Source organism: Poromitra crassiceps (assembly GCF_964638095.1).
Source record: "Poromitra crassiceps genome assembly, chromosome: 3".
NCBI classification, from domain to species: domain Eukaryota; kingdom Metazoa; phylum Chordata; class Actinopteri; order Beryciformes; family Melamphaidae; genus Poromitra; species Poromitra crassiceps.
In genome coordinates this window covers 24,063,785-24,075,591 of record NC_139625.1, presented here as the reverse complement: position 1 = coordinate 24,075,591, position 11,807 = coordinate 24,063,785, and the positions used below count along the sequence as shown (strand labels likewise).

The following is an 11,807-nucleotide window of genomic DNA, read 5'->3' as shown; positions in this document are numbered from 1 at the left end:
CCACCACATTCAAGTACAGCCTACACACCCACGCTTTAACAGGCAGACAGTGAATAACACATATACAAAATGTCACTCACTCTCACACACACACACTATCTATATCTATATATATATATATATATATATCTATATATATATATATATATATATATATATGTGTGTGTGTGTGTGTGTGTGTGTGTGTATATATATATATATATATATATATATATGTGTGTGTGTGTGTGTGTGTGTGTGTGTGTGTGTGTGTGTGTGTGTGTGTGTGTGTGTGTGTGTGTGTGTGTGTGCACACATACACAATTAAATTCTGTCCTGTGTGAAAATCTGGTGTGCAAACAGGGTTAACATTTGAACAAATCAAGTTTGCATTTTTCCCAGTTCTGGGCCTTGTTCGATTGGATGTGACAACATTACAATAACTTTGCAATGGAAAATAACTGGAGGGCACTCAACAAGGCCCTGCTTTAAATATTGGATGGCGTTTTGGAGTATTTGATGCAGACATTTTGCTGGCTGGGGTTATGTGGTCAGTCACTCACTTGCATGTTTGTCTGCCAGGGCGATGAGTGTGCCGGAGATGTCCCTGCGTCGGTAAAAACACACCACTTTGGCCTCCACGTTCCCATTGGCTGTCTGCAAACCAGAGACAATCGGCGTTACCACGGCAACAAGTGGTGCGCACACAGAGCACCCATACATGCGCGCGCGCGCGCACGCACGCACGCACACACACACACACACACACACACACACACACACACACACACACACACACACACACACACACACACACACACACAAACAGATAAAACCCATGGGCGAGGCTAGTTTTTAAGTTTGGCTGAACACGCAGTGCTGGACTAGAGTCTTCCAAACACAATCAATAAGCATGTGAGTGCTCATCAGGACAGTGTAGAGGAGTGTTGTGGTTTGTGTGATGATCTATTCAGGCCCGCTAGAGTGAGAAGCAGGCAGACTCTGCCCAGTGAGATGAGACAAGGAAACTTTGTTCATACTGGTACTGGTGGGGGAAACAAGCAGTCAATACTGTATGTTACTTGAACAATGTTACAATGTTACTTGAAAGAGGACAACACTTGAATCAGAATGCCTAAAGGGCAGTTTATAGTAGAGCGATTTATGGTAGTTGTGACGGACCATGATCATATTCCATCGTCGGTGGCAACGATATATGTTTATACTTCCAGCGACAGGCGATGTGGCATCTTTGCGATGATGGTTGCGACCATCACCAAGAGTTCATTTGGATTCAACTTTGACCCCATCAAATCAAAATGGAGCGAATGAAATGAAACTGCGCCTCTGCGATGCGTTCTCCTTTCGCCTAGTCTTTATACTTTTTATGAGCGACAGCGCCCAAAAACGGCGTCCAGTGATAATTAACGTTCAGCGTTGCTCGTCAGGCGATCATTAATCGCTGTACTCTAAACTGCCCTTAAGAAGTAATAAGGGCTCGTTTAGAAATTGATTTGTGAGTTATTTTACTCCTAAGTATACAGTAATTGGCCAATATCTTATTGCCTCAGGGGATGTTATTTCAGCTTTTGTAGCAGTTACATAAAAAGAAAAATCGAGTACAGCATAAATTGCAACACTGACAATACCTCAACAATCACATTTTTATTCTATCATTGCCCTAGCATCATGAAATATTGAATTAGGAGTTATCTCGCAAATCCAACCCCTAACAGATACCAGTGAGTCAAGATGAGTAAAGAAGAGATGGATGGCATGAGAAACAATATGCTAACAGAGTCAATATGTCCTATTTCTCACCACTATGTGATAGGTGTCAGGTGTTAGAGGGCACATTGTCACACGCTTTTTGCTTTTGTTCTTCACTATCCGGATTCTGGGCCAAAATATTTGGCTGGTACTCTAAGGCCTATGGAATAGCCCTCCAGCCGGAGGCGGAACTTGTCATCTTCGGCTGTTCTGAATCTTCTCTACTCCTCCCTACGGCTGTGCAGCAATCTCTGACGCAGGGGATGACTGTCGCCAAGAGACTCATTCTAAAGGAGCGGAAGTCCCACTCTCCACCATCTTTTCAGTTGTGGCTGACGGACATGGTTTCGGTTGTGCGCATGGAGAGACTCGGGTACATGAGGGCGAACTCACTTCGGAAGTTCTCGACTATTTGGGACCCGTTCCTGGCCTACTTTGACGAGGTTAGAAATGAGTGACTCGTCCAGCTACTTTAATGGACTCCTTAATTTATTATTATTATTATTTTTTTACAAGCACCTAAGCACCTTACACGTCTGGTGTTGTAATGTCGGCATGTGTGTGAAAAATCACTGATCTAACATTGGGTATCTGTTGCTTCAACAAGCTAAACGTGTTCTGATGGCTGGAGCAGGGCTAATCTGCTGTCTAAAGGTCCTTACACATCGGGAGCGTTTCTTTGGTGCGATTAATTTGCACGTCAATAATATTTTCCGAACCTATATCAGTCAATGCAACCGTGCATACCAACGGCGAAGTTTCGCTGAGCGTTATTGCGGTGTTTATTTTTTCGAACCACAGTCGATTTTTCAGAAATTCGCTTCCGACGTGTACACATCTGTGGCTGTGATTGACAGGTGGGTCAAAACTCGCAGTGCAATTTCGTGCCGTATATTCGCATCGCTCTTGATGTGTAAGGACCTGAAGTTCAAAGTTTGATCAGGCCTAAATTATGGAGAAGTGTGCGTCTGTCCGTCCATCTGTCTAACTTTATTTTCATGCTTCTTGATGTGTCATCATCCCCCCTTCCCGTGGTATCGAAATGGTATCGACTATTGAGTATCGATATTTTCCTGGGTATCGGTATCCAAGTAGAAATTCTAGTATCGTGACATCCCTAGTTGTGACTGAATGCAAGTGTGCACTAAATGCATGATTTTCCCCCCAAAAGACAAAGGTTGCAAAGTTTTTCATTGACTGTTGGACTAGATGTTGCATGACACATATAGCCATCTTCAGGCCATTATGTACACAGTTAATCCTCCATATAAACATAAAATAGTGAAGAAGTAAAAGAAGAATCAAGAGTATGACTCCCTTTTCCATTTTGCTTACAAATTCATCAAAACAATCCTGACAGTGTAGTACGCTTTGAAATGTTCAGAGGGCAGAGGCTGCACACCTTCAAAACTGGAAGGCCGCTAGAGAAGTGGAGAAGACAATGGCGGATGAGGAGAAATGAATTGACGAGAGCAAAAAAAGGTGAGAAAATGAATGAAATATGGGCAGTGTTATGAGAAGAGCGTGGGCGTTGTGCTTTTATGAGAGAAACCAAAACGGTAAATATTCTGCAGCACTTTTTTTTCTTTCTTTTTTCCCAGCCGCAAAAGGTGCTTATGTGCTTGTGAGGGATATTACGCATAGGACCCCACCCAAGGGGTCCACAGGAAACCGACGGCGACCGGGCAAGGTGTCCATCAGCCCTAACCCTAGTCACTGCTCATTCTGCAGCACATTTAAAAAAGGAATTCCAAGGCATACATACATAATTACCTTTACCAATTGTGCAGACATGTCGCATATGAACTTATATGACCATAAAGATCCATCAAGGTAGTTTTGAGATTGTCAAGGTGAGTTTTCACACTGTTCTGTACTTTCTAGACCTGTATCAAACCTTATGGTACAGAGAGAGCCAGAGGTCCCTGAGGAGCAGGAAGAGTGACAGTGACAGGCAGAGCAGAAGGCTCAGTCTGAGCTCTGTGGCAATCAGCCCCAGCCTGGGACCGCCCACAGCCAGGGGGCACCTGTTACTAGTCTACAGAGACACTCCTCTTCTTCTGCTCTTTTCAATGAACAATGAGAAGAAGAAGGCGGGTTGGGAATCACCATGTAGCTTCCAGGGCAACATTACCACAATACTTGTCCCAAGATATGGTATTAATGCTATTCTTAAAGTGATCATATCTCACTTTAATGAGGTCGAGCTGAAATGATTTTTTTTTTTTTACTATTTTAGACCACATCCCTGGTCATAGAGTGCACCTATTTAACAATGTATGCCCAAAAAAAAATCACACAAATGCTATTTATTTGGATTTTTATATGAAAATTCAACCATGTTTTCTTCATTCAAAACTAAATCTACAGTGTGCTTACAATCAGCATGTACTACTCAATTTCAACCAATAATATCATGACATCCGGCAGCTGTCAATCAATCTACAACTGTCATTCTCCGGCAACTGTGCGGTGCTGCTGACACAGAGCTCATTTTAACTAGCTAAGATTTTTCTGCGGGGGGCAAAAGCTCAAACATGTACAGCCTCACTCCAAGGACACAATAGTCGCCCCGCTCGTCTTCCTCCACCCCCCGCAGCTCAAGGGGTACCCCTGCCTGCTCTGGTAACGTGGGAGATGAAGGGGGCAGTAACATTAGTCCTCCACAACTGAATGGAGGCTAACGTTAGTGAGGCTAGCATCCTAATCATCGCTGTCAGACTCAGACATACCGCTCAGACATATTTGTTTTGGTTTGTTCTGACGAACTTTTCAACAATCCAATCAAACTTCCCAAACGTTATGTCCCGCCTCTCTAGCGGCCTGTTCAAATTCCTCCCAGTCTCTGGTGCCACCTACTCTCAACATTTCACTCATGATAAAGAAGTTAAAGACGAAATGAACCCAAGGGAGCCCAAGTGGCGCGTGGGTCGGAGTCACGTTTCAGACTGAAAAACAAAACTTGTCTGAGATGACAGGTTGAGAGGCGGGCCATAGTAGCATGTCGATGATTTGATTTGACAATTCTGGGGACTGGATTTGGCTTTGGCCAATCCTGGTGTGTTCCGCCCCCAAATCGAGTGGGATTCAGCGTGTTGTGGCACTACGCGAGAGAGCCGCAGGTAGCCAGCTGCCTTTGTGTGGAGCAGAGCGGAGAGTGCAGCCTGCCGGCCTGGAATCTCTGAGGAGCCGGGGTCTGAATTCGGCCTTAACTACATTAACTAACGTTATCCTGGAATTCGATTTTAACGGGCCAGTTACATTTCTTTGCATTCTTAGACATTACATTATTATTTGCTTTATTTTGTATGTTACATACAATTGGCCAAGTTATTAGTTAGTTTATGGGCTAGAAATTCTGGCAGGTTACAGACACTATAGGCGGCATTTTCTTCTTCATTTGGAGGAGAAAATTCTCCTGAAATAAAGATTGATTGACAGCTGCCATGTCGTGATATGATTGGTTGAAATTTGATAGTGCAATGTGACATCAGCAAACTGTAGAAATCTTGAAAAATGAACTTTTGATGTGAACAAGTGTGAAAAACTAAAGAAATTAGATTTTTGTGAATTTCTTTTGTGCATACATTAATAACGTAAATAGGTGCACTGAATACCCAGATATTTGAACTAAAATGGGGGGGGGGGGTATTTGGCTCAGCTTGACTTTAATACTCTGCAAGTGCCATTTCAGCTCAACTTTAACATGACTATACTGTTATACTTCTTTCAGTGTAGCAAAAAGCTAAGGAATGTCCCAATATGCCAATGCACATCAACTGTACGCAGTAATATTAACGTTAATAATAATAATAATTAGTCATATCTAATTTAATGCCTGTTTAACTGGGACTGTAAATGGATGTAAATTCCCCGCACATTTAATGCCTATTTAACCTAGCCTGTAAATTTCATGTACATTCAATGTAAACTCTATTTAACTCCGACTGTAAATTCATGTAAATCCACTGCCTATTTAACGTCTATTTAACTCAGTCTGTAAATCTCATGTAAATTCAACGTAAATTCATATTTATTATCCACAGAACACTTCACCACTCATGAACATATTGTATATATTTACTCGGTTTGATTGCACTTGCAACTTTGTGATTGTCTTTAGTTATCTTCCTACTTCTTATCTCTGTATATTGATGTGACCGCTACGCTGCATACAGACACTAAGGCAAATTCTTCGTATGTAACTTGCATACTGTGGCAATAAAAGTGATTCTGATTCTGAACTGTGGTCATGTGTCTGTGTCATGATGAAGTCTATTGCTGTGCAGTCTCCCTGTTTGTCCTTCAGTGGTACAGCCTCAACATTCATTCTAACCCTAACCCTAACCCTAACCCTAACCCTAGCCTCAACATTCATTCTAACCCTAACCCTAACCCTAACCCTAACCCTAACCCTAACCCTACAGCCTCAACATTCACCATATTAAAAGGGTCTGTGTTGATCCAGCTCTGAAGCCTGACTGAAGTGTTATCTGTCTCCTGCTTTGTATCCTGTGCTCTTCTTCTCCTACCTAGGATCCAAGGTCGGCGGAGGATGGGGCGAGTAGCCCCAAGTATACTTAAGCAATAGACCACGACAGGCCGTGGTATTTGCTTATTATACCACACCTAAGGGCCGTGCTTCGTGAAAAACACCCTTTCTCAAAAATGTACTTGTGGTATGAAGAGTGTTTGAGAGAAGTGTCACTTGCTTGTGATGGTCAATGCCAGAGTTTGCAGACCTGTCAAGTTGTTGTATTCACTACATGCTCTGGGTGCATGTAAACACCAAATTGTATTAAATCGAGTCCCATGTAAACAGCTGACCCGAAATCTTCAAATCGATTGATTTCATTCAGATTGAGGAAAAAGTGTGCATGTAACTGAAACATGCTTAGAATGGCCGCTGTAGTTGCAAATAGTTAAAATGTCGACATAAGATCTTTCTCAGATCACTCAATCATGTTACTAATAACCGTGATCTGAGTATCAAAAGGAATAATCTTTGATAATAAACAGGATTCCTTTTTTTAGGAATAATGTGGGGGAAGGGGGGGGGGGGGGGGGGTTGCTTAGATCACGCCCATTTTTTAACTCTGCCTTCATTTTGATGTCAACTATAACTGTCCTGTCAAGTTTCATGACTGCCTCTTGCACAGTTTTGATGCTATATCGTGTTCACAAAATCTGTCCACAAACAGAAAGACATATACACCTGACGAAGTACTCCAAACAGCTCCTGTGGTAGTTCCTGCTAGGGGTGGGACGATATAAGTTATGATCGTATATCGCAATAAAAACACTCAAGATAATGTTACCGTGGTGAATTTCCCTTAATTGTATTATCGTGAATATTGTCACTCACATGAGCGTGAATATCCTCACGAGTGCCTTGAAAAAGCTGTCTAGCTCACTAATGTATGACCTCCCATTGATTTCCTGATTTATTTTGAATCTTAAAAGTGTATAATAAAATTAATTAAATAACACATTTTAATAATAAAAATAATAGCAATCAATGGGTGATGTCACGGTGGTTAAGTCCATTATTTTTATAATCTATGGTCCTATGATGCAATAAAAATATGAATTTCCAAACAGAAATAAGGTTGATGATGACAGTGGTTACACTGTTTTCATGCCATATTAAGAGTTTAAAGCATATTTTGATGATTATCAGGATAATATCGTTAATCGCAATTATTTTCAACGGGTTAATCGTGGCATGAAATATTCATGGTAAATGGACTGTATTTACGGAGCACATTTTATATAGTCTATCGACTACCCAAAGCGCTTTGACATGAATACCTCACATTCACCCATTCACACTCACACACCGACGCCATACAGCCATGCTAGGCGCCACCTGTTCGTCGGGAGCAGTTAGGGTGCCTTGCTCAAGGACAAAAGAGCGCAGGTTCAGACAGCAACATACAGACTAGCATGAAGAGGTCAGAGGTCAGATTGAGACTGAGGGTATCAGGCACACACTCACCTTGTTCAGCTCCTCTATCCTCCTGATCAGCAGTGGGTTACTGGACGAGTTCTCAAAATAAACATAATCTGCAGAGGATGAGAGAGAGTGAAAAGAGGAAGAGGGGGAATGGAAAACAGAAAGAGAAAGAAGAGAGAGAGAGAGGGAGAGAGAGAGGGAGAGAGAGAGAGAGTGTCAGTCAGTGTTGCAAGGTCATCCAACCATTCAGGGTGATTTCCAGTTGGAACAAAACTATGACGGCTTAATTAGTCAAGAGGAAAGTGCAACACAGACATCCAGCAAAATGTTGGTTTAACTTGATTAGGCTAATTTCATAAATAGCTGTTCCAGCTGTAGTTGGGAGGTCTGACTGAATGAGATGTTGTGCACAACACGCACAAAAACACATACACACACCAACCCACCCCCACACACATAACCCCCCCTGCCCCCCCCCCCCACACACACACACACACACACACACACACACACACACACACACACACACACACACACACACACACACACACACACACACACACACACAACAGATTGGCTCTCCCAACCATCCATTCACACTGTAGCCTTGCCTTTCCTCAGCCCTCATGCTTTCTTTGTCCTATGGCTCCTTTCATTCTAAACCCTCCCCATGTGTGTCGCGTGTGTGTGTGTGTTGTGTGTGTCGCGTGTGTGCGTGTGTGTGTGTGTGTGTTGTGTGTGTCGCGTGTGTGTGTGTTGTGTGTGAGCGCACGTACAATCATACACGTCGTGTATGTTTTTGTGTGTCGCTATGCTTATGTATGTGTACAGTATGTTTATGCGTGTACTACTATTATTTGTGTGTGTGTGTGTGTCTCCTCTCCTGGCACTGCTCCAGGCCCATTGGAGGCTTAGCACTCACCAGGACGTCCCCGCAGGCCCTAGTGTTGGTAGGGTGCCTGGTCTTAGCCCTGCATGTGTCTTGGCTGAGTGCTGTCAGATTATAGCCCACACTTGGTAGGCTGCCTGGAGCTGGAGCTATCCTCCCTTCACCCCGCCCCCATCCCCCCCAGGCCCCTGCTCTCTCCACCAACTAGGCCTGCAAGATCTCCCAGAAACAAACCACCAGCATAACCGCTCAGGATGCAAAAACTGATTCAAAAGGAAAAACCGACCCCAAACCATTTCAACACAGGTTTTGTTGGTTTGGCTGGCAGCCCCTCAGTACCAGAGAGCAGGGGCTTTTTTGTAGAGTCGCCATTTTGCACTGACGTTCAACAAGAACCGCATCGTAGAAAAGGCAAAGAAACCAATGTCTCCACAGACAGCAGCCTCAATATCCCATGATGCAATGCAGCCACAAGAACTGCTGCAGTCTGAGCAAGGCCGGGGCATGACTCTCGCTTTTCCTTGACTGAGAAAACCTCTCGCTTCGCCATTGCTCCCTCCGCCTACACGTACTGCACTGTCGAATGCAACAAGTTCACACCCCGTCTCCAGGGCGCTGCCGCAAGTCATTATGGGATACGTAGGAAAAAACACTAACTGAAGTAGAAGTAATGGTAAAGTAATTTACACCACTTTATGGCAAAATAACTCCTGGGATGCATTGAACATTACAGACAGAGATGATATATAAAAGCTGTTAAGTGTTAGGGTTTAACAATCTTGTGGGTTCACCAACAGTGCAGCAGTAGTTCAGCAAGCATGTAAAGAGTATAATTTCTACGACAGCTACATGTGGAAACCACAGACACACATTGACTACTCTCGACACACTGACTACAAGAACACAAGGAGGAGAGGAGAGAAGAGGTCGCCACATTGTGCCCGTCTACCCTGTGTTCACGTCATACGATCCTGAGACAGATTGAACGATCCTGAGACAGATTGAACTGATCCTGAGACAGATTGAACGATCCTGAGACAGAAAATGAAGACAAGATATCTGACTTGCTCATTTCCAACTATGTATGGGACTGGGAGGCGAGGCGGTGGCCTTGAGGGTAGAGTTTAAAGGGATAGTTCAGATTTTTTGATGTGTTGTATGAGGTACTTGCAGACAGTCAGTCAGTGTACTTACTACATGCAGTAGAATGGAGCCGACACAGTCCCACTTTGGAGAAATGGAGACCGGCCGCATCAGGCAAGTAGAGCTGTCTGCTGAGTGTGAACAGCAAGTAGAGCTGTCTGCTGAGTGTGAACAGGGTCACGAGCTAAAACGTAGCTCAGTACCTCATAATTATTTTTTTTCCGAAATTTGACCGGAAGGTCACTGGTTCAAATCGCCACAACGGCTGGGAGCTTCCACCCAACTGCCATCCGCCTCTTCAATGAGACCCGAAAGCCCCCACAAATCAGGACTTTGTCACTCCCCCCCCCCCCCCCCCCGCAGGTGCCCCAGAGCACAACCGGCTCTGCAAACCCCCCCCCCCCCCCCCCCATGGACATTATCCCACGGACACTAATCCTCCCCTTCAATTATATGTCACTTTAAGGGACTTTTACTTATAATTTGAGATTTGAGATCTCTCATCTTCTGCTGTTAATGTGATCGCCGTGCTGCATACTTGCACTAAATCTAATTCCTTGTTTGTAATCTGGTTACTATGGCTATTAAAATGAGTCTTGAATCTTGAACATCTGGGTTGGGAAAAGTGAACACAACACTCGCCTCTTGATAAGCAAGCACGGTCGAGACGCCTTTGAGCAAGGAACTTAATTCCCAAGTGCTCAGTGGCTAACAGTGGAGGAGGCTATGCTGGCCTGGGCAGCTCAGTGGCTAATGGCTCATTTCCACCACATATAACAGCACAGTACAGCTCTACTCGACCTGGTCTTACTCGTCTCTACTTGATATAGACTCTGTTTCCATAGCAAGTTTACTCGCCTCCGCCCACACCTGGTCGTCATAGCGACCGCATATCTGTCCTCCGCCCATAGCCAAGTAGGCTATAACGTATAACGTTAAAATTAAATCCATACACGGAACTTTTAAACTGGTTATGAAATACTGGTGCCTCTAAATGACCTACAGTGTACATGGGCAAATGTGAGAATCGGCCAGGAGAATGGATATCACTTTGTTGTTACTCAAACTCACATGCATGCGCTGCGCGGGGGACGGGAGTTGCGCTACGGGCAGAAGGGAAGCCTCTACCCCGGCGGCAACTCACCAGGCAAGACCACGGCTTCGCTAAACCCACGCCTCCGGCCTAGCAGAGCTGACGTTACACACAACTACAAAGGGCTTCACGAGGAGCGGACTTTTTCTCTCTCAAAACAATTGAAAACCACCTCCATGTTAAAGCTGAGCAAGGAGATCGATTTTATTTCACCAGAGCCGAAGGCAGCAACACAAAAGACTGATGGAAATAACAAAATAGAAGGTAAGCCCCACTAAACTGGTATCCAGCATTGACAGTCAGTAGATACAGTAAACATGATTCTGCCTGACCAATCAGTCGTCTGCAGTGTTTTCACGTCACGGTATGGTACCGGGTCCACAGCGCTGGAACCTCAACAAAGCAGGGACCAAAACTAGCACGACTCAACCCCGACTCAACCCGGGCTGTCCACGTTTTTGATCGGTGGAATGAGACAAAAAAGCGAGACGAGCTGGGCGGGGCCGCGCTGATACCAGCAGTGGAAATGGGCCATAACAGTGGGGGAGGCTGCGTTGGCCTGGGGAGCTCAGTGGCTAACAGTGGGGGAGGATATGCTGGTCTGGGCAGCTCAGTGGCTAACAGTGGAGGAGGCTGTGCTGGTCTGGGCAGCTCAGTGGCTAACAGTGGGGGAGGCTGCACTGGCCTGGGCAGCTCAGTGGCTAACAGTGGGGGAGGCTATGCTGGCCTGGGCAGCTCAGTGGCTAACAGTGGGGGAGGCTATGCTGGCCTGGGCAGCTCAGTGGCTAACAGTGGGGGAGGCTGCACTGGCCTGGGCAGCTCAGTGGCTAACAGTGGAGGAGGCTGCACTGGCCTGGGCAGCTCAGTGGCTAACAGTGGGGGAGGCTATGCTGGTCTGGGCAGCTCAGTGGCTAACAGTGGAGGAGGCTATGCTGGCCTGGGCAGCTCAGTGGCTAACAGTGGGGGAGGCTGCACTG

At 45.0% G+C, this 11,807-nt stretch overlaps 1 long non-coding RNA gene across 1 annotated transcript in view; it reads right to left on the bottom strand.

Annotated features, from left to right (window-relative positions):
• Nucleotides 1–537: 537 nt before the first annotated feature.
• LOC310774298 overlaps nt 538–11,807 on the bottom strand; it is a 19,260-nt gene continuing 7,990 nt past the window's right edge. Inside the window, exons 2-3 of the long non-coding RNA XR_014552591.1 lie at nt 7,748–7,815; nt 538–636 (exon numbers count right to left, since the gene is read on the bottom strand). This is a non-coding gene — a long non-coding RNA (uncharacterized lncRNA). The remainder of the gene's footprint in view (nt 637–7,747; nt 7,816–11,807) is intronic.